Raw genomic sequence first — 19,992 nt, 5'->3', positions numbered from 1 at the left:
GGTCACCTTGCATAGCTGATGATCACACACTAGTTGCCAGGCCTAAGACAATCCAGCCTCCTCAGGTCCCCAGGACACAGGCACAAAATCTGGAGTCTGATCCCATAAGTCTAGGGATGTTGGTGCTGTGTTCTTCAGGCTGGAGGGGGAAAGTCTCTGCAGAAGCCCCTTTGCATTCCTGGTGCATCATGTTCACTCTGGGCTGACCAGCTCTGGCCATCTCCTCTGCCCTGATTTTCTAACTGCTCCATGAAGGTAGAGGCTGTTTGGTTTCTTCCCCACTGTGTCCCCAGCTGGAAGTACTGAGTCTGGCACACAGTATCTGCTCACAAGTAACTGCTGAAAAAACGATGGATGGAAGGATGGATGGGGCAGTTCTCCCTAGTCTTGCTGCTCCCTCTCTGGGCTTCAGGCAGACACCAAGCGGCTAGGCCTCGCTCCTCCACCAGACACCAATTCCAGACCCAGAGTCCTGCTGTCTCCTGTTCAGAACACCTCCTTACCTGAGTCTGCCCCTCTTCCTGGCCACAGCCTGGGGAAACGCCTTCCTAATGCCAGGTAGGCATTAGGAGTCGGGGAATCAGACCATTTCAGACCTAATCTTCAGAACAACTTGATTAGGCAGTCAGGGAGGCCCAGAGAGGTGCAGTAACTTGCCCAGGGTCACATAGCAAAACGGGGCAGAGCTGGGATTCTAAGGTGGTTGGCCCCGGAGCCTGACCTCTCCTCCGCTGGCCTCTCCACCATCTCTGCATCATGTCTCCCCCAGTGCCGCCGATCTCTGAACATACGAAGTGCCCAATAAACAAATGAGTTCAGTCAACTCTGGGCCTTTCCACTGGATCTAGCATGATCCAGAGAGGAGCTCTCCCTGCGCCTTAGGCTTCTCCCTTTTTATTTAATTTATTTAATTAATTAATTTATTTGCGGTACGTGGGCCTCTCACTGTTGTGGCCTCTCCCGTTGCGGAGCACAGGCTCCGGACGCACAGGCTCAGCGGCCATGGCTCACGGGCCTAGCTGCTCCGTGGCATGTGGGATCTTCCCGGACCGGGGCACGAACCCGCGTCCCCTGCATCGGCAGGCGGACTCTCAACCACTGCGCCACCAGGGAAGCCCAGCTTCTCCCTTTTCAAAGAAAAGGCTGCTGAGCCAGTAACCATGTAATTACTGAGGAAAGATGGTCTCTTTGGTTCCAAACCTGCTCAAAGTAACAAGTGAATGCGAACAAACAAGCATATTTATTGTTCCTCTAACTCCTGCAGGACTGTGTCTCCCCCCACCCCCCACAGCTGCTTGGAAGAGAACAAGTTGATCTTTCCCTCTATCCTGGGCCTCTCACTGCCTTGGCCACTGACCATGAATCTAAACCTGGGCTCACAGGGGTGGTTGGCTTGGTCTGGGTGCGTGCTACAGGAGCGGAAGGTCTAGACCTCAAGGCAAGGGAGGTGCCTGGGCCAGTTCACCTGCTAGGTGGGCCAGCCTAAGCCCCTACCCCATTCTCAATTTGCTTAGCTGTAAATTAGGACCACGTGTTCACGGTGGCTCTTTGGAATTGGGGTCAGGAGTGAGGCAACAGGGCAGAATGTGCAGGACGGGGGTGGCAACGCTGGATCAAATCCGGACCTGTATTCTCACTTGCAGCACTTGGGGTAAAGAATAGTGGGGAGGAGGAACTGGGCTGGATTTGGAAACCTTAGGACAGGTTATTAATAGGGGTCTCAGAGGCTTGGGTTAAGGATAAATCCAGAAACACATTTGAACATCCAAATATCCAGAATTAGTGGGTACAGGATCTCAAATCTTGGAGATCAGATATATGAATTCAGATGTCTCACAGATACAGATTATGGTGGCTGCGATTTGGAGGTGCGAGGCACAAACTGGGAGAGAAACGGGGACCTGGACTTGAAGGGGAATCCAAGGCCTTACCTGCAGGAGAAACAGAGACCTGCATATGGGGGGGACTCAGAGGCAGGAATTGGGGGGAGAACCAGGCATCCGGATTGGGCGGAAGTAGAGGCGGGAACTTAAGAAGTTACTGGTCACGGAGCGGGAGGAGCCGGCCATGGGGATCTTGCGGGGGTCTAAGGACACGGCCTAAACCTTTGGGGGGACGCTCCGGCCTACCTCAGTCCTGCACTTGGAACCGACTGACAGCTTGGCCCTAGGCCGGAAGCCCCGCCCTTCCCTGGGAACGACCAATCACCAGAATCCAAGTGATTGCCTGGCTGGATGACGTAATGCGTCTCCAAGGCGATGGCGAATCGCAGGAAGGCTCCAGCTTCACCCGGAAGCTGGAGTTCCCACCACCCCCTGCGGAGGCGGGGGAAATGGGGGGGTCGCCATGGTAACCCCAAGGCCCAGTCAAGCCTGGACAAGATCGCCGGTTCCCCTCCCGCCAGGTTCTCTGCCGCTGAACTACCCGGCAGAGCCTGGGGCGGACCCCGGGCAGAACCTCATTTTCTCAAGCCTCTCCGTCCCGGCCTCCTCTGGTCACTCCTGACGCCGCGCCGGCCCGGAGAACCACGGAGATGGCAGTCTTCCGGGCGCCAAGAGCCGACAGCTCAGGGCACCCCGAAGGACGAACGCCAGGACTCCTGCACTTCCGGTCCGGGCGGGGCCACGGCGGGGTCGGCTAGTTGGTTCCGGGGCTGAGGCGGTTCGGGGTCTAACTCGGAGTCCGCGGCCTAGAGGGGCGACCGGCACGAGCCTCCTGTTCTGTCGGAGCCTCAGGTCCGAGTAGAGGGCCGGCTAGGGCTCCCGAGGAGCCACCCATTTTCCGTGAGGGTGGGAGCGCCTGGATACCGCCCCCGGGGCCCTCCCTTCCGCCCTTCGGGGGTGGAGGCGGGCACGATGCTCCCGCGGCTAGCGGGGCTGAGGTGAAGCGTTGGTGCAGGTCGAGCCCTGGACTGTATCGTGGACGGTGGCTGCGAGTCCGGCTGCATGGGTTCTGCCCGGGATGAGCGGCTTGCCTATCTGGGCCTCAGTTTCCCCATCTGTAAAGTGGGGATGACACATGCAACCACCTCATGGAGAGGTGTGTGAGCGCCAGTCTTTCCAGGTGGCCCCAGAGCTGCATTTAAAGCCCTGCACTGGGCGCTAAAGTTTGGAGATTCCTGGAAATCTGAAGGCTAAGAATTTGGCCCACGCCTGGCTTCCTCTGTCTGAGCCCCTATTTCCCCATCTGTAAAATGGGTGGGGTACTGCCACCGCCTTTCTAGACTTGACATGAGGACTAAAGAATCAGTGTGTATAACACTCTTAGCACAGGGCCAGGTGGTGCCTAGCGGGCACTCAGAATTGTGGCCGCTTTTAGCTTAGTAATAAAATGGATGATCCAGGGACTTCTCTGGCGGTCTAGTGGTTAGGACTGCGTGCGTTCACTGCTGAGGGCATGGGTTCGATCCCTGGCCAGGGAACTAAGATCCTGCAAGCCTCGCTGCACGGCCAAAAAATAAATAGAAATGGGTTATCCATTCAGCAGACATTTATGAAACTCTGCTGTGCTACAGGCTCCTGATGCTCCAGCTTTTGGAGCTACATCCCCTGAGGATCTGGTTAGAATGGAGTTTTGCCGGAATCTCCGTCTCCACACACAGCCTAATAAAGCACAGGTTTTCCCTGCTGGCCGAAAGTGGAGCGTTTCTATGAAACCTTTCCTAAGTCAAAATGGTGTACGGCGAAGAGTCAATTACCTTAGGACACATCTTGCTAATAGATGCGCAAAATAAATAGAAATAAAGCACAGATGCTCACAGACACAGTTCGAAACTATGGCAGCTTGATGCTGAGGTGGTGAGAGTAGTTCTGGGGAAGGAGCTCCTTCGGCGATGCCTCGCCTCGATTGGGGTGTGTGCTTCCTCTATCACTCAGCTCACTGCAAAACAAAACAAATGCTGAACACTGTTTTCGCTTTTTAACTTTTTTCTTAAAAGTGAACATTTCTTTCACTTAGATAAAATAGGTACGAATGTAGGTCTTTCATAACAGCAAAGGGGTATAAAGCAAACTTTTGAAAAGCGGGGGATGCATATATTGGGATGGTTTGTTACTCAACAGTAGATAACTCAGCCCAGGTGTCAGGACAAGTGGGCCGCTGAAATGTTGTAACAGCAAAAACGTGATGCCTTCCGATTACATAATACCTACTTACTGGACAAAATACAGGAAAGGTATGATCACAGAGGTATAAAGAGATGGCTCACAGTCCCAGATCCACCCAGAGGCAGCCACCGTGAGTTGAATGCCAGAAATACTTTCCCTGTGAGGTCGCTTTTGCATCCTTTGTTTCCACTTAGCAACTTCAGTGTGGAGTCTTAGGTCCCTCAGGTGTCTGCAAGGAGGCTGAATGGTGAGGGAAAGACCAGAGGCTCCACCACCAGGTTATTAGTATGAAGACATGGGGCAGACAGATAGCAGACCCTGCCAAGTGAGTGGCCCCCTGATTCAGGTTGGGTGGCGCCAGGGGCAAGGCCATCTCCTGGGTTTCCAGGGAAGTGGGGGAATGGGGCTCTGACATGGGTTGGGACATGTGAGGCTCCTTGTGTCTGGGAGTCAGGCGTAGCCATGGGGCCTCAGACACTCCTCAACCCTGCAGAAAGTTAGAGGTGTGGGCTAGGCCCCAAAGAGGAAAACATCCATTCTCACATGGCAACCAGAGGGAGCCTCTGAAAACCCAAGTCAGATTTCATCCCTCCCCTGCTCAAAATCCTCCCTGTGTCACTCACGGGAAAAAACAATCTGCACAGTGGCCTGCTAGGCCCAGAGGATATGGCCCCTGTCACCCTCCGCTCTCTTCTCCCTCTCAGCTCTGTCCCAGCCACACAGGCCTCCTCAGGGCCTTTGTACTTGCTGTTCCCTCACTGAACATGCTGTTCCCCAGGGAGCCTCATGGCTCACTCTGCCCCTGCCCCCAGGTCTTGCTTTTTTTTTCTTTTTTTTAAAAAAAATTTTTTAAATGACTTTCACATGTCTTTTACTTATTTATTTTTATATTTTGGCCACACCACATGGCATGTGGGATCTTAGTTCCCCGGCCAGGGATTGAACCCATGCCCCCTGCAGTGGAAGCACGGAGTCTTAACCGCTGGACCGCCAGGGAAGTCCCCCCAGGTATTGTTTTGAATCCCACCTTCTCCATGAGGCCTTCACTGACTACTCTACTTACTGTAATTTTTTTTGAGATATTAGTCATGTACCATAAAACTATTTCAAAGTGTACAATTGAGTGTTTTTAGTATCTTCACAAAGTCATGCAACCATCACCACTTTTGTAATTCCAGAACATTTTCATAACCCCAAAAAGAAACCCCATATCCATTAGCAGTCACTCCCATTCCCCCCACCCTCCAGCCCCTGGCAGCCACTAGCTTACTTTCCGTATGGATCTTCCTATTCTAGACATCGTATAAAAGTGGAATCATGGAATACATGCCCTTTCATGTGTGGCTTTTTTCACTTAGCTCCAAGCCCAGTTCCACTTTGTCCAAGCGACCCTTTCCTCCTGCACGTGCCTCTTGTGCTTCACGGTTTTCTTTACACCAGGGTTTCTTCACCTCAGCACTACTGACATGTTGTCCTGGGGTTGGGGGTGGGCTGTGCCGAGCGTTACAGAGTCTCTGGCCTCCGCCCAGTGGATGTCACAGCACCCTCAACCCCAGTTGTGACAACCAAAATTGTCTTCAGACATTGCCAAGGGTCCTCCTGGGGGGCAAAACTCTCCCTGGTGGAGAACTGCTGACTTACATCAACTCGCTTGTTTTTGCTTAGAAGGAAACCTGACGGCATCCACCAAAACATAGAAACAGCCAGAAAAAGAAGGGAACTCGAAGTGTAAATTCCTGGACAGACTCCTTCGGTTAAACTGTGCTTGATAATGCCGAAAGCAGAGGCCCCGGGCTTGAGGCCTGCCTTCGCTCTGACGAGAGAGAGAGGGGCCAGAGTGGAAATGTCAGAGGCCTCCCAGTGCCTCCCAGTGCCTCCCAGTGCCTCATGCAGGTTTCCCGCTTGCTGCTGCAGCAGCAAGTTACTGCAAACTTAACACATGTCTATTATCTTAAAGTTCTGGAGGCCAGAAGTCCACAGTGAGTCGTAGGGGCTAAAATCAAGGTGTGGGCAGGGCCGCGCTCCTCCTCAAGGCTCCTTGCCTTTTCCAGCTTCCAGAGGCGGCTCGAATTCCTCACTTCTGTGGCTGCACCACTCTCACCTCTGTTGCTGTCATCACACCTCCTCCTCCCCTGACTCTGGCTCTCCCTCTCATAAGGAGCATCGTGACCACATTTAGGGCCCACCTGGATGATCCAGGACACTCTCCCTATCTCCTGGGCTCTCATCACATCCACAAAGTCCCTTTTGCCATACGAGGTGGCACGTCCGCAGGCTCTGGGGATTGGGATGTGGACCTCTTCGGAGTCTGTTATTCCATCGAGCACACATATACATTGCACTCTAATCCCTGGTCGGCAGCACTTTCCATCGTGGGGCTGGCGCAGCCACCAGATGGCCAGCACTGGGTGAGTCCGGAAGTACGTGCAGGGCAGCTGGTGAAGGGGATGGGTCGGAGGGAAGCAGAGGTCAGCCGGGGGCCAGTGGTCAGACAGGTGAGAGAGGACAGTGGAGGGGCGGGGCAGAAGCAAGCCTGGAGACGCACAGAGTTACCCCTGACCACCTCAGCCACTGAGCTGGCTGCTTAAGCTCCTGCTGAAACGCCTTTCTTTATGTTCTCCCCTTTTTACAGCTTTCAAGACTCTTGAGGAAATTTGGCCAAGCCATCCAGGATGCCTCAGCCATGGGGGTTTGCTTTCATGGCTCCTGGCACCTTTTCCCCTCTTGGAAACTTCCAGCCTCTCCATTTCTCGGCTCTTCGGGCCAGTACACTGAGCAGGCTGATTCCCAGTGAGCTGCCCTGGGATGTCAGGAGCGGCTGAGGTGGAGCCTAGGACCCCGGCAGAGGACAGTGCGGAGACACTGCATGGAGGGGTGGTGGGCAGCAGGACAGCTACCCCAGGGCGCAGGCTCGCAGGGCTGTGGCCTTGCTATGAGCCCCAGTCCAGGACCTGACATTTCAAGGAGCCTCGTGTGGGAACCCCACTTCCTCTCCAGCGTCCTGTGTGACCAGGGGTCTTGCTCCTAACCCCCCCGCACCCCGTGAGTGTACTGAGGTGCTTTTCTCGTGCTGCTCCCAGCATAAGCCCTAGGGGGCAGGGGGCTGGGGGAGGGGGAGAGCATCTTAGGCAACAAGCTTCTGTAAAAGCAGACGCTGCAGGCGGCCCCCGTCCAGACAAGCCCCGCACACTGGCTCCCGCCTTCAGTCGGAGTTCCAACCTCCAGGCCTGCCTGACAGCAATAAGGCCTTTGGTAGGCGGGCCTGTGGCAGCGCCAGATAATTCACTCGAGAGGGAGTGGCCCTTTCTGTGCACCCAGAGTGCGAGGTCCTTTCACAAGAGCTCCACGCTCTTCCAGCAGTGCACCCACAGACATGAGAGGTCCCAATTTTGTAAGCCCCTTGAGCCCTGGGAGAGCCAGCAGTGAGAAGCCCTAGGGAGTGCACAAGGGCCTTCTGCCAGAGGTGGAAGCTGCCCACACGCCGGCACACCCGCGCACCCACACTTTTTCCTCTGCAGCAACCTGGCCAAGCCTCCGTGTTCCATCAGGGTAGGCATGCAGGCGAGCGGCCCTCCGAGTGCCCTTCAGCCACCGCTCCAACCTCATTGAGCGTGGTAAGCCCCACCGACAGCTTCAACCAAGCCCTAACACTGCCCCTGGGCAGGAAGACAGACCTCACCGAGCCAGGGCGTTTGATGTGCAAACACCCATAGGATGGAGAAAGGGACACGCAGTGGGAGCAGACCGTTGGGGCCGTCACAGCCGGCTGCTGAGTGCCGTACGGGGGCCGCATCGGCTAACATCAGATGTGTCTGTATGGTTGTGGTGCAGGGGCCACCGGATAGGTGGGCACAAGATGCGGATTGACATAGGGGGCGGGGGGGGCGGGGCCTGACCAGCGCTTCCCTCCCAGGAGAGCAAGCAGGCTCAGCGTCACCTTTGGGGCCCCGGGGGCCTCGGAATCTGCCCTGAAGCTTTCAAACCCAGATGCTCGAGCCCCACTCGCAGAGATTCTGATTTCAGCTCTGGCGAGCGACCCGCTCACCGGGACGTTTCAGAGCCGCCCAGGTGTTTCCCACCCGCGACCCTCCCACGCCTTTCCCTGTCCAGATCTCCCAGAAGTCTGACTTGGGGCAAGGGCTATCAACCACCGTCCTGGCCACTCACCCGCTTTTCCCCGGCCGGGTGGGCCGGACTGCCCCGTCCGGGACGCCATCTCCTTGGCGACGACGCAGGCTCACGCTTCGCTGGCCTCGGTTACCACGACAACCGGAGTCCTGGGGCGGACGGAGAGCAGGGGACCCGTGCCGGCAGCCCTCAGCGAGTAAGTGGCATCCTGCGCGCACCCACGACCCCAGCCAGCAAGGCGGGGCCTCGGGGCGCTCGGCGCGGCCGCCACCCCCGCACGCGGGGTCCCCGGCGGAGGCCTGACATGAGCACTTCCGGTCCGCATGCTCCGGGCCCTGGCTGGCCGCCGCAAGTCCGTCCTTCAGGTCCGGGCGGGTCTCTCTTCTGTAGATGTGGCTCCCGCGTCCCGCATCCCGATCGTGGAGGCTGAGGCCCACGAGGGGAGGCACCACCGGGAGGACAGGCATAGAAGGGAGTTTAGCCCGCACTCAGAGGGTTACTCCTTTCGCCCTACTGTGTGTCACGCTCTGCCTTCCCATTGAGTGTACGGTGTAGAATAGGACAGGCGCGCTAGGATTTGCGTCCTCTGGGGCTGTCAGTGGGGGTGAGCTTGGCTTGTGATTCAGGGTGGTGGAGCCGACCTGGCCTCGGCACGGAATCTGTGCCCTCCTCACCTCAAAGCTGCCTCTCTTGATTTCCCTGAAAACCCTCTTATTAGCCTCAGTGGGCCATGTCCAGGTTCCGAGAACGTTCAACCTCACTAACCTCCTTTCCATGGGCTGTTGCCATGCGGTTCTGCAGGACTCAGCCTGGGTCATATTAACCTCTCAGCACCCCACCTCCCTGCCCAAAGGTGGCTGCCTCGTCCTATTCCCATACACCAGCAGCCCCGGGGACAGTTAGAAAAGCTGGGCGAGCACTCAGAGTGGAGGTCATGGTTACCCAGGGCAGACGGGAGGTTACTGGTAGAACACCTGAAGCAGCTGCAGTTCAGGGCCAGGGACAGGCTCCTGGCAGCCCTTGCCGAGCTCAGTCACAGATCCTGGGTCCATGGCTGGAAAGTCATCCAGCTACAGGTAAGGGAGTTCGATGGTGCAGGCTAGGAGCAGGGCAGGAGAGGCAGAGAGACGCAGCCATGGTCTGCAGCTTCCCTCTGCTGAGTCCAGTGCTGGGAAGCAGTTGGGCAGAGGGGCCACGGTGGGAGCAGGGTGTCTGGGGACAGTTCTGGAGGTGCCCTGTGCACATGGCTAATGGGTGCCCTCAGCCCCTGCCTCCTGTGAGTTCAGGGTCCCTTCCTGTAAGACGGGGGCTGCTGCTTCCTGGGACCACCCAGTCTTCCTAACCGTCTGTCTAGGCACTGAGCAGTCATCTGACTCTGCATCACCAGGGATCAGGAGAGCCCCCTGTGCAACCCACCCATCCTGTACAGGGTGCTGGGCCGGTCTCTGAATTGGTTTCCTGTAGCTACTACAAGTTACAACCTACTGGGCATCTTAAAACAACAGAACTTTATTCTCTCAGTTCTGTAGGCCAGAAGTCTGAAATCAAGGTGTTGGCAGGGCCATGCCCTCGGCAGGCTCTGAGGCAGAAATCATCCTGTACATCTGTCGTGGCTTCTGGTGGTTCCATGTGTTCCTTGGCTTGTGGCTGCCTCACTCCAATCTTGGTCTTCTCTGTCTGCCTCCCTCTTATAAAGATTCTGTCATTGGATTTAGGGACCACCCAGGAATTCAAGATGATCTCATCTCAAGATCCTTTTTTTTTTTTTTCTGGCCGCACCCATCGGCATGTGGAACTTGCCCAACTAAGGATCAAACCCGCACTCCCTGCAGTGGAAGCACAGAGTCTTTTTTAAAATTTTTATTTATTTAATTTTAAAATTTAATTTTATTTATTTTTTATACAGCAGGTTCTTATTAGTTATCTATTTTATACATATTAGTGTATGTATGTCAATCCCAATCTCCCAATTAATCCCGTCACCACCACCACCCCGCCACTTTCCCCCCTTGGTGTCCATACATTTGTTCTCTACATCTGTGTCTCTATTTTTGCCCTGCAAACTGGTTCATCTGTACCATTTTTCTAGGTACCACATATATGCGTTAATATACGATATTTGTTTTTCTCTTTCTTACTTACTTCACTCTGTATGACAGTCTCTGGATCCATCCACGTCTCTACAAATGACCCAATTTTGTTCCTTTTTATGGCTGAGTAATATTCCATTGTATATATGTACCACATCTTCTTTATCCATTCGTCTGTTGATGGGCATTTAGGTTGCTTCCATGACCTGGCTATTGTAAATAGGGAAGCACAGAGTCTTAACCACTGGACCACCAGGGAAGTCCTCAAGATTCTTAAGTACACCTGCAAATACCCTTTCCCCAAATAAGGTCACATTCATAGGTTCCAGGGATTAGGGTGTGGACATATCTTTTGGGGGTGGCGGTGCCATTCAATCCACTACAGCCTCCTTCAGTGGAACCTGCTCAGTCCTAGGTGACCTCATGCCCACTGATTCCACGGTGATTGGTTGTCCTGGGTTGGCCAGGCTGCCCTGGCGTCTTCTCTCATCCTGTGGGTCCTTGGCCTCTGGGTCCCTGGGGGTCCAGGCCCTGCTCTGGCTGCCAGCTGTTGTGCAAACCGGGATGTGAGGCCAGCAGTCATGACCCCACGGGGGCAGCATTCACTGGAAGCCTTGGGGCAGGTCCCAGTGTCCTTCACACAGGTGACCTGGTGTTGTGTCAGAGGGACCTGGAACCCGGCTCTGGGGCTTCCAGGATACACATTGTAGAAGTCTGGTCCCTCTCCTGAGCTTATGCACAGAAACCTGGGCGCCTGCCCTCCTGCTGCTCCGCACTCATGTGGCGTCCCCTCCTCTGTGTGAGGGGCTGGAGTTCACCCTGGGGTTATAGTTGTACAAGGAGAAGGGGTGGCAGGGTCCCCACATAAGCACTCGTGGCTGGGGAGCCCCCCTCCCTTGTGTGTGGGGACCTCAGATCCTAGCCTGGTGGTGTCCCTGGACTGATCCCCATTAGTAGAGGGTCCTGGTGGCAGTGCCAGCAGCTCTGCAGTTGGTCCTCCTGCAGGGTCAGCCTGGCTTCTCGGAGGCAGACCAAGGAAATCCGCAAAACCTGCAGCGCCCAGAGGCAGAGACTCAGGGGTACAGGGAAAGCTGGGGTGATGGCGGCATGGGCCTGCCCTGCACAGCTCTCTGACTGGCAGACACCTGCCAGGGGGTGAAGCCCACACCTGTGAGAAGCAGATGCTGAAAGCCGTGGGTGGTGGTAGGAGCCAGTGGGCCCCCTGGGTGCGGAGACAGGGCTCCAGGGTCAGACAGGCTCGGCATGAGTGCACGTGCTCCACGTCCTGCCCAAGTCTCGCTCTCGCTGAATCACAGCTTGCCATCTGTGAATTGGTGACAGCAGTGCCCTGGGGCTGGGGACACCATAAGGCATCGCCCTGTGCCCAGCATGCTACCCATTATTCCCAGCAGGTATGTCCAGCTTCCCACAAAGTGTTTTCTTCTCGAAACGAGTGGATTAAGAGACACTCAATTGAAGAAAAGTCTGTGCCCTGTGGGAGAATGCTGTCAACCTGGCATTAAGCTTCTGATGTGAAAACTGCTTGGTGTGCAGTTAGCTTGGCCATGGGCAAGAAGTTGATGTTTTATTTTTTTATTTTTTGCGGTACGCGGGCCTCTCACTGTTGCGGCCTCTCCCGTTGCGGAGCACAGGCTCCGGACGCGCAGGCTCAGTGGCCATGGCTCACAGGCCCAGCCACTCCATGGCATGTGGGATCTTCCCGGACCAGGGCACGAACCCGTGTCCCCTGCATCGGCAGGCGGACTCTCAGCCACTGCACCACCAGGGAAGCCCTGATGTTTTATTTTTACCTAACAATTTTGAAGACCTTGTTTTTCTTGCTACAAGAGTATTGTTTAAACACACACACACACACACACACACACACACACACACTTCCTTTCCATGCAGTATTGTCCCTGTGGCCGGGGCTCAGATGACATCCTGGATGTGGCAGGGTGGTCTGGCCCAGGCGGCCTCGGGCAGACACACTGGCACGCCAAAGGCAGGAACACCTTGTGGCATGAGTACATTCCATTTTTTTGGGGGGGGGGATACAATTCACATGACATAAATGAAGCATTTTAAAGTGTACAATTCAGGTTGGTTTTTGGTATATTTTTTAGTTTATGTATTTTCTGTGTTGTGCAGTCATCATCACTAATTCCAGCACCCCAAAATGAAACTCCATATTCATTAAGCAATTACTCCCCATTCTTCCTCCCCTCAGCCCCTGGCAACCACGAATCTACCCTTTGTCTCTGGATTTGCTTTTTCTGGATTTTTCATATAAATGGAATTATACACTATGTGGTCTTTTGGTGTCTGGCTTCTTTCACTGACCATGATATTTTCCGAGGTCCAACCGAGTATCAGTACTTCATCCCTTTTTATTGCTGAGTAATATTCCATTGTATGGATAGACAACAATTTGTTTAGCCACTCATCAGTTGATGGACATTTGGGTTATGAAGCTGTTATGAAGCTGTTATGAAGAATGTTACAGCTGTTACGGCTGTTATGAAGAATGCTGCAGTGAACATTAGCATTACAAGTTTTTGCTTGAACACCTGTCTTCATTTCTCTTGGGTAGATACATAGGAGTGGAGTTGCGGTGTCATGTTTAACCATTTGGGGCAACTTCCAGGCTGTTGTCCACAGTGGCTGGCCGCGTCCTTTTCCGTTCCCACCAGCCGTGTGGGAGTGCGTTCTGCACTTGCCTTTTTCTGCCGGCTCTTCCTGTGCATCTGTCCTTGTCAGGGCAGACTCTGCCTGTGGAGAGTGCTGGATGAGTCTGAGCAGTTTATCTGCAGTGGGTGACGCACAACAGGGCTTGCTGCCAGCAGCTCTGCCAGTCCTGGTGTACAAGGACGCTTTTTGGAACCTGGACCTTTCAACTTGTCTATTTGCACAGCAGGCTCCACATTCTAGAGAAAGCACCTCCCTTGACCTCCCCCAGGAAGGGCCCCTCAGGAGCCATGGCTACTGAGCCCAGCTCCATCATCCCTGAGCTCGTGTCCGCTGTAGGTTAGATTTGTCCCCACCTGCTGATTATCACGCTGGTGGGCAGGTGGGGCCCACAGCTGCCTGTTCCCCAGTGTGCCCATGTCACCCCCACCCATGTTCTCAGGAAGCTGCATAGTCAGTACCTCAGGTGGACAGGCAGGATTGCATCCAGTCCACTTCCCACCTGGGAAGAATATCCTTGGACTCAAACCCACAAGTGTTTGGGAAAGAGATGTTTCTCTTTCACATCCTCCCATTTTTTCACGTGGTGATGGGTGGTGAGTCTGTCAGGGTCGCATGGACAGTTTGGCAGGGGGTGAGATGTGCCAGTGTTCATTGTCACCCAGGTGTCCTCACACTTGCTTGGAGAAGGGGCTCCGAGTACCCACCCTTTGGTCTCGAGATCCAGCTGGCTAACTTGTCAGGTGGTGAAACCAAGGTACAAAGTGGCAGTTGCCACAGTACGGGGGAAGTGTTGGATTTCCAAGGAATTAGCCCTGATCAATGCCACCGGTGGGGGAAGGAGAACCAGCAAGGGGAGAGGGTGGTGTCGGCTTTACCTGCCCTGGGTCAAAGGCCAGTCCTGCACAGGGCCAGAGGGGATGGAAGCGTTGTGCAATTATCACATGTGTGATGGGTCCTGCAGGGTCCTGTCCTTCTTGTCATCCTTTTTTTTTTTTTAAAATTGAATTTTATTTATTTATTTATTTAATTTTTTTGCGGTACGCGGGCCTCTCACTGTTGTGGCCTCTCCCATTGCGGAGCACAGGCTCCGGACGCTCAGGCTCAGCGGCCATGGCTCACGGGCCCAGCTGCTCCACGGCATGTGGGAACTTCCCAGACCGGGGCACAAACCCATGTCCCCTGCATCGTCAGGCGGACTCTCAACCACTGCGCCACCAGGGAAGCCCTATTTTATTTATTTTTTAATAACTTAGTTATATAGATAACTAAGTAATTAGTTATCTATTTTATACATATTAGTGTATGTATGTCAATCCCAATCTCCCAATTCATCCCCCCCACCCCCCCTGCCACTTTCCCCCCTTGGTGTCCATACGTTTGCTTTCTACATCCGTGTCTCTGTTTCTGCCCTGCAAACCGGTTCATCTGTACCATTTTTCTAGGTTCCACATATATGTGTTAATATACGATATTTGTTTTTCTCTTTCTGACTTACTTCTATCTGTATGACAGTCTCTAGATCCACCCACGTCTCTACAAATGACCCAATTTTGTTCCCTTTTATGGCTGAGTAATATTCCATTGTATATATATACCACATCTTCTTTATCCATTCATCTGTTGATGGACACTTAGGTTCCTTCCATGACCTGGCTATTGTAAATAGTGCTGCAATGAACATTGGGGTGCATGTGTCTTTTTGAATTATGGTTTTCTCTGGGTATATGTCCAGTAGTGGGATTGCTGGATCATATGGTAATTCTATTTTTAGTTTTTTAAGGAACCTCCATACTATTCTCCATAGTGGCTGTATCAATTTACATTCCCACCAACAGTGCAAGAGGGTTCCCTTTTCTCCACACCCTCTCCAGCATTTGTTGTTTGTAGATTTTCTGATGATGCCCATTCTAACTGGTGTGAGGTGATACCTCATTGTAGTTTTGATTTTCATTTCTCTAATAATTAGTGATGTTGAGCAGCTTTTCATGTGCTTCTTGGCCATCTGTAGGTCTTCCTTGGAGAAATGTCTATTTAACTCTTCTGCCCATTTTTTTGATTGGGTTGTTTGTTGTTTTAATATTGAGCTGCATGAGCTGTTTATATATTTTGGAGATTAATCCTTTGTCCATTGATTCGTTTGCAAATATTTTCTCCCATTGTGAGGGTTGTGTTTTTGTCTTGTGTGTAGTTTCCTTTGGTCTGCAAAAGCTTTTAAGTTTCATTAGGTCCCATTTGTTTATTTTTGTTTTTATTTCCATTACTCTAGGAGGTGGATCAAAAATGATCTTGCTGTGATTTATGTCAAAGAGTGTTCTTCCTATGTTTTCGTCTAAGAGTTTTATAGTGTCCGGTCTTACATTTAGGTCTCTAATCCATTTTGAGTTTATTTTTGTGTATGGTGTTAGGGAGTGTTCTAATTTCATTCTTTTACATGTACCTATCCAGTTTTCCCAGCACCACTTATTGAAGAGACTATCTTTTCTCCATTGTATATCCTTGGCTCCTTTGTCATAGATTAGTTGATCATTAGTGCGTGGGTTTATCTCTGGGCTTTCTATCCTGTTCCATTGATCTATATTTCTGTTTTTGTGCCAGTAGCATATTGTCTTGATTACTGTAGCTTTGTAGTATAGTCTGAAGTCAGGGAGTCTGATTCCTCCAGCTCCATTTTTTTCCCTCAAGACTGCTTTGGCTATTCGGGGTCTTTTGTGTGTCTCCATACAAATTTTAAGATTTTTTGTTCTAGTTCTGTAAAAAAAAAAATGCCACTGGTAATTTGATAGGGATTGCATTAAATCTGTAGATTGCTTTGGGTAGTATAGTCATCTTCACAACATTGATTCTTCCAATCCAAGAACATGGTATATCTCTCCATCTGTTAGTGTCATCTTTGATTTCTTTCATAGTTTTCTGAGTACGGTCTTTTACCTCCTTAGGTAGGTTTATTCCTAGGTATTTTATTCTTTTTGTTGAAATGGTGAATGGGATTGTTTCCTTAACTTCTCTTTCTGATCTTTCATTGTTAGTGTATAGGAATGCAAGAGATTTCTGTGCATTAATTTTGTATGCTGCAGCTTTACCAAATTCATTGATTAGCTCTAGTAGTTTTCTGGTGGCATCTTTAGGATTCTCTATGTACAGTATCATGTCATCTGCAAACAGTGACAGTTTTACTTCTTTTCCAATTTGTATTCCTTTTATTTCTTTTTCTTTTCTGATTGCCATGGCTAGGACTTCCAAAACTATGTTGAGTAATAGTGGTGAGAGTGGACATCCTTATCTCGTTCCTGGTCTTAGTGGAAATGCTTTCAGTTTTTCACCATTGAGAATGATGTTTGCTGTGGGTTTGTCATATATGGCCTTTATTATGTTGAGGTAGGTCCCCTCTATGCCCACTTTCTGGAGAGCTTTTTTTTTATATCATAAATGGGTGTTGAATTTTGTCAAAAGCTTTTTCTGCATCTATTGAGATGACCATATGGTTTTTATTCCTTAGTTTGTTAATATGGTGTATCACATTGATTGATTTGTGTATATTGAAGAATCCTTGCATCCCTGGGATAAATCCCATTTGATCATGGTGTATGACCCTTTTAATGTGTTGTTGGATTCTGTTTGCTAGTATTTTGTTGAGGATTTTTGCATCTATATTCATCAGTGATATTGGCCTGTAACTTTCTTTCTTTGCAGTATCTTTGTCTGGTTTTGGTATCAGGGTGATCGTGGCCTCATAGAACGAGTTTGGGAGTGTTCCTTCCCCTGCAACTTTTTGGGAGAGTTTGAGAAGGATGGGTGTTACTTATTCTCTAAATGTTTGATAGAATTCACCTGTGAAGCCATCTGGTCCTGGACTTTGGTTTGTTGGAAGATTTTTAATCACAGTTTCAATTTCATTACTTGTGATTGGTCTGTTCATATTTTCTATTTCTTTCTGGTTCAGTCTTGGAAGGTTATACCTGTCAAAGAATTTGTCCACTTCCTCCAGGTTGTCCATTTTACTGGCATAGAGTTGCTTGTAGTAGCTCTTATGATGCTTTGTATTTCTGTGGTGTCCGTTCTAAGTTCTCTGTTTTCATTTCTAATTTTATTGATTTGAGTGCTCTCCCTCTTTTTCTTGATGAGTCTGGCAAAAGATTTATCAATTTTGTTTATCTTCTCAAAGTACCAGCTTTTAGTTTTATTGATCTTTGCTATTGTTTTCTTTGTTTCTATTTCATTTATTTCTGCTCTGATCTTTATGATTTCTTTCCTTCTACTAACTCTGGGTTTTGCTTGTTCTTCTTCCTCTAGTTCCTTTAGGTGTAAGGTTAGATTGTTTATTTGAGATTTTTCTTGTTTCTTGAGGTAGGCTGCTATAAACTTCCCTCTTAGAAATGCTTTTGCTGCATCCCATAGGTTTTGGATCGTTGTGTTTTCATTGTAATTTGTCTCTAGGTATTCTTTGATTTCCTCTTTGATTTCTTCAGTGATCTCTTGGTTTTTTAGTAACGTAGTTTAGCCTCCATGTGTTTGTGTTTTTTACATTTTCTTCCCTGTAATTGATTTCTAATCTCATAGTGCTGTGGTTGGAAAAGATGCTTGATATGATTTCAGTTCTCTTAAATTTAACGAGGCTTGATTTGTGACCCAAGATGTGATCTATCCTGGAGAACGTTCCGTGTGCACTTGAGAAGAAAGTGTAATCTGATGTTTTTGGATGGAGTGTTCTATAAATATCAATTAAATCTATCTGGTCTTGTGTCATTTAAAGCTTGTGTTTCCTTTTTAATTTTCTGTCTGGACGATCTGTCCATTGGTGTAAGTGGGGTGCTAAAATCCCCCACTATTATTGTGTTACTGTCGATTTCCTCTTTTATAGCTGTTAGCAGTTGCCTTATGTATTGAGGTGCTCCTATGTTGGGTGCATATATATTTATAATTGTTATATCTTCTTCTTGGATTGATCCCTTGATCATTATGTAGTGTCCTTCCTTGTCTCTTGTAACAGTCTTTATTTTAAAGTCTATTTTATCTGATATGAGTATTGCTACTCCAGCTTTCTTTTGATTTCCATTTGCATGGAATATCTTTTTCCATCCCCTCACTTTCATTCTGTATGTATCCCTAGGTCTGAAGTGGGTCTCTTATAGACAGCATATATATGGGTCTTGTTTTTGTATCCATTCAACGATCCTGTGTCTTTTGGTTGGAGCATTTAATCCATTCATGTTTAAGGTAATTATCGATATGTATGTTCCTATTACCATTTTCTTAATTGTTATGGGTTTGTTTTTGTAGGTCCTTTTCTTCTCATGTGTTTCCCACTTAGAGAAGTTCCTTTAGCATTTTTTGTAGAGCTGGTTTGGTGGTGCTGAATTCACTTGCTTTTGCTTGTCTGTAAAGCTTTTGATTTCTCTGTCGAATCTGAATGAGATCCTTGCCTGGTAGAGTAATCTTGGTTGTAATTTCCTCCCTTTCATCACTTTAAATATATCATGCAGCTCCCTTCTGACTTGTAGAGTTTCTGCTGAGAAATCAGCTGTTAACCTTATGGGAGTTCCCTTGTATGTTATTTGTCGTTTTTCCCTTGTTGCTATCAATAATTCTTTTGTCTTTAATTTTTGTCAGTTTGATTACTATGTGTCTCGGTGTGTTTCTCCTTGGGTTTATCCTGCCTGGGACTCTCTGCGCTTCCTGGACTTGGGTGGCTATTTCCTTTCCCATGTTAGGGAATTTTTCGACTATAATCTCTTCAAATATTTTCTTGGGTCCTTTCTCTCTCTCTTCTCTTTCTGGGACCCCTATAATGTGAATGTTGTTGTGTTTAATGTTGTCCCAGAGGCCTTTTAGGCTGTCTTCATTTCTTTTCATTCCTTTTTCTTTATTCTGTTCCATGACAGTGAATTCCACCATTCTGTCTTCCAGGTCACTTATCTGTTCTTCTGCCTCAGTTATTCTGCTATTGATTCCTTCTAGTGTATTTTTCATTTCAGTTATTGTATTGTTCATCTCTGTTTGTTTGTTCTTTAATTCTTCTAGGTGTTTGTTCTTTAATTCTTCTAGGTCTTTGTTAAACATTTCTTGCATCTTCTTGATCTTTGCCTCCATTCTTTTTCCGAGGTTCTGGATCATCTTCACTATCATTATTCTGAATTCTTTTTCTGGAAGGTTGCCTATCTCCACTTCATTTACTTGTTTTTCTGGGGTTTTATCTTGTTCCTTCATCTGGTACAAAGTCCTCTGCCTTTTCATTTTGTCTATCTTTCTGTGAATGTCCTTCCTGTCATCCTTGTTTCTTTTTTTCTTTTTTCTTTTTTCTTTTTTTTTTGCGGCACACGGGCCTCTCACTGTTGTGGCCTCTCCCGGTGCGGAGCACAGGCTCCAGACGCACAGGCTCAGTGGCCATGGCTCATGGGCCTAGCCGCTCCGTGGCATGTGGGATCTTCCCGGACCAGGGCACGAACCCATGTCCCCTGCATTGGCAGGTGGACTCTCAACCACTGCACCACCAGGGAAGCCCTCTTTTTTAATTTACTTTTTATTTTATTTTTTTGGCTGCCTTGGGTCTTTGTTGCTGTGTATGGGCTTTCTCTAGTTGCAGCTAGTGGGGGCTAGTCTTCATTGCGGTGTGTGGGCTTCTCATTGTGGTGGCTTCTCTTTCTTGTGGAATGCGGGCTCCAAGCATGCAGGCTTCAGTAGTTGTGGCTCGTGGGCTCTAGAGCACAGGCTCAGTAGTTGTAGTGCATGGGCCCTACAGTGCAGGCTCAGTAGTTGTGGTGCACGGGCCCTAGAGTGCAGGCTCTGTAGTTGTGGCACACAGGCTTTGTTGCTCCACGGCATGTGGGATCTTCCTGGACCAGGGATCGAACCCGTGTCCCCTGCATTGGCAGGCAGATTCTTAACCACTGTGCCACCAGGGAAGTCCATCCTTGTTTCTTTGGAGAATGCCCCAGAGCAGTTACTTGCTGAACACAGGACCAGACAAGACACCCCTACCT

Source organism: Leucopleurus acutus, assembly GCF_964270905.1.
Source record: "Leucopleurus acutus genome assembly, chromosome: 20".
Taxonomy (NCBI): domain Eukaryota; kingdom Metazoa; phylum Chordata; class Mammalia; order Artiodactyla; family Delphinidae; genus Leucopleurus; species Leucopleurus acutus.
This window is presented reverse-complemented; position numbering follows the sequence as displayed.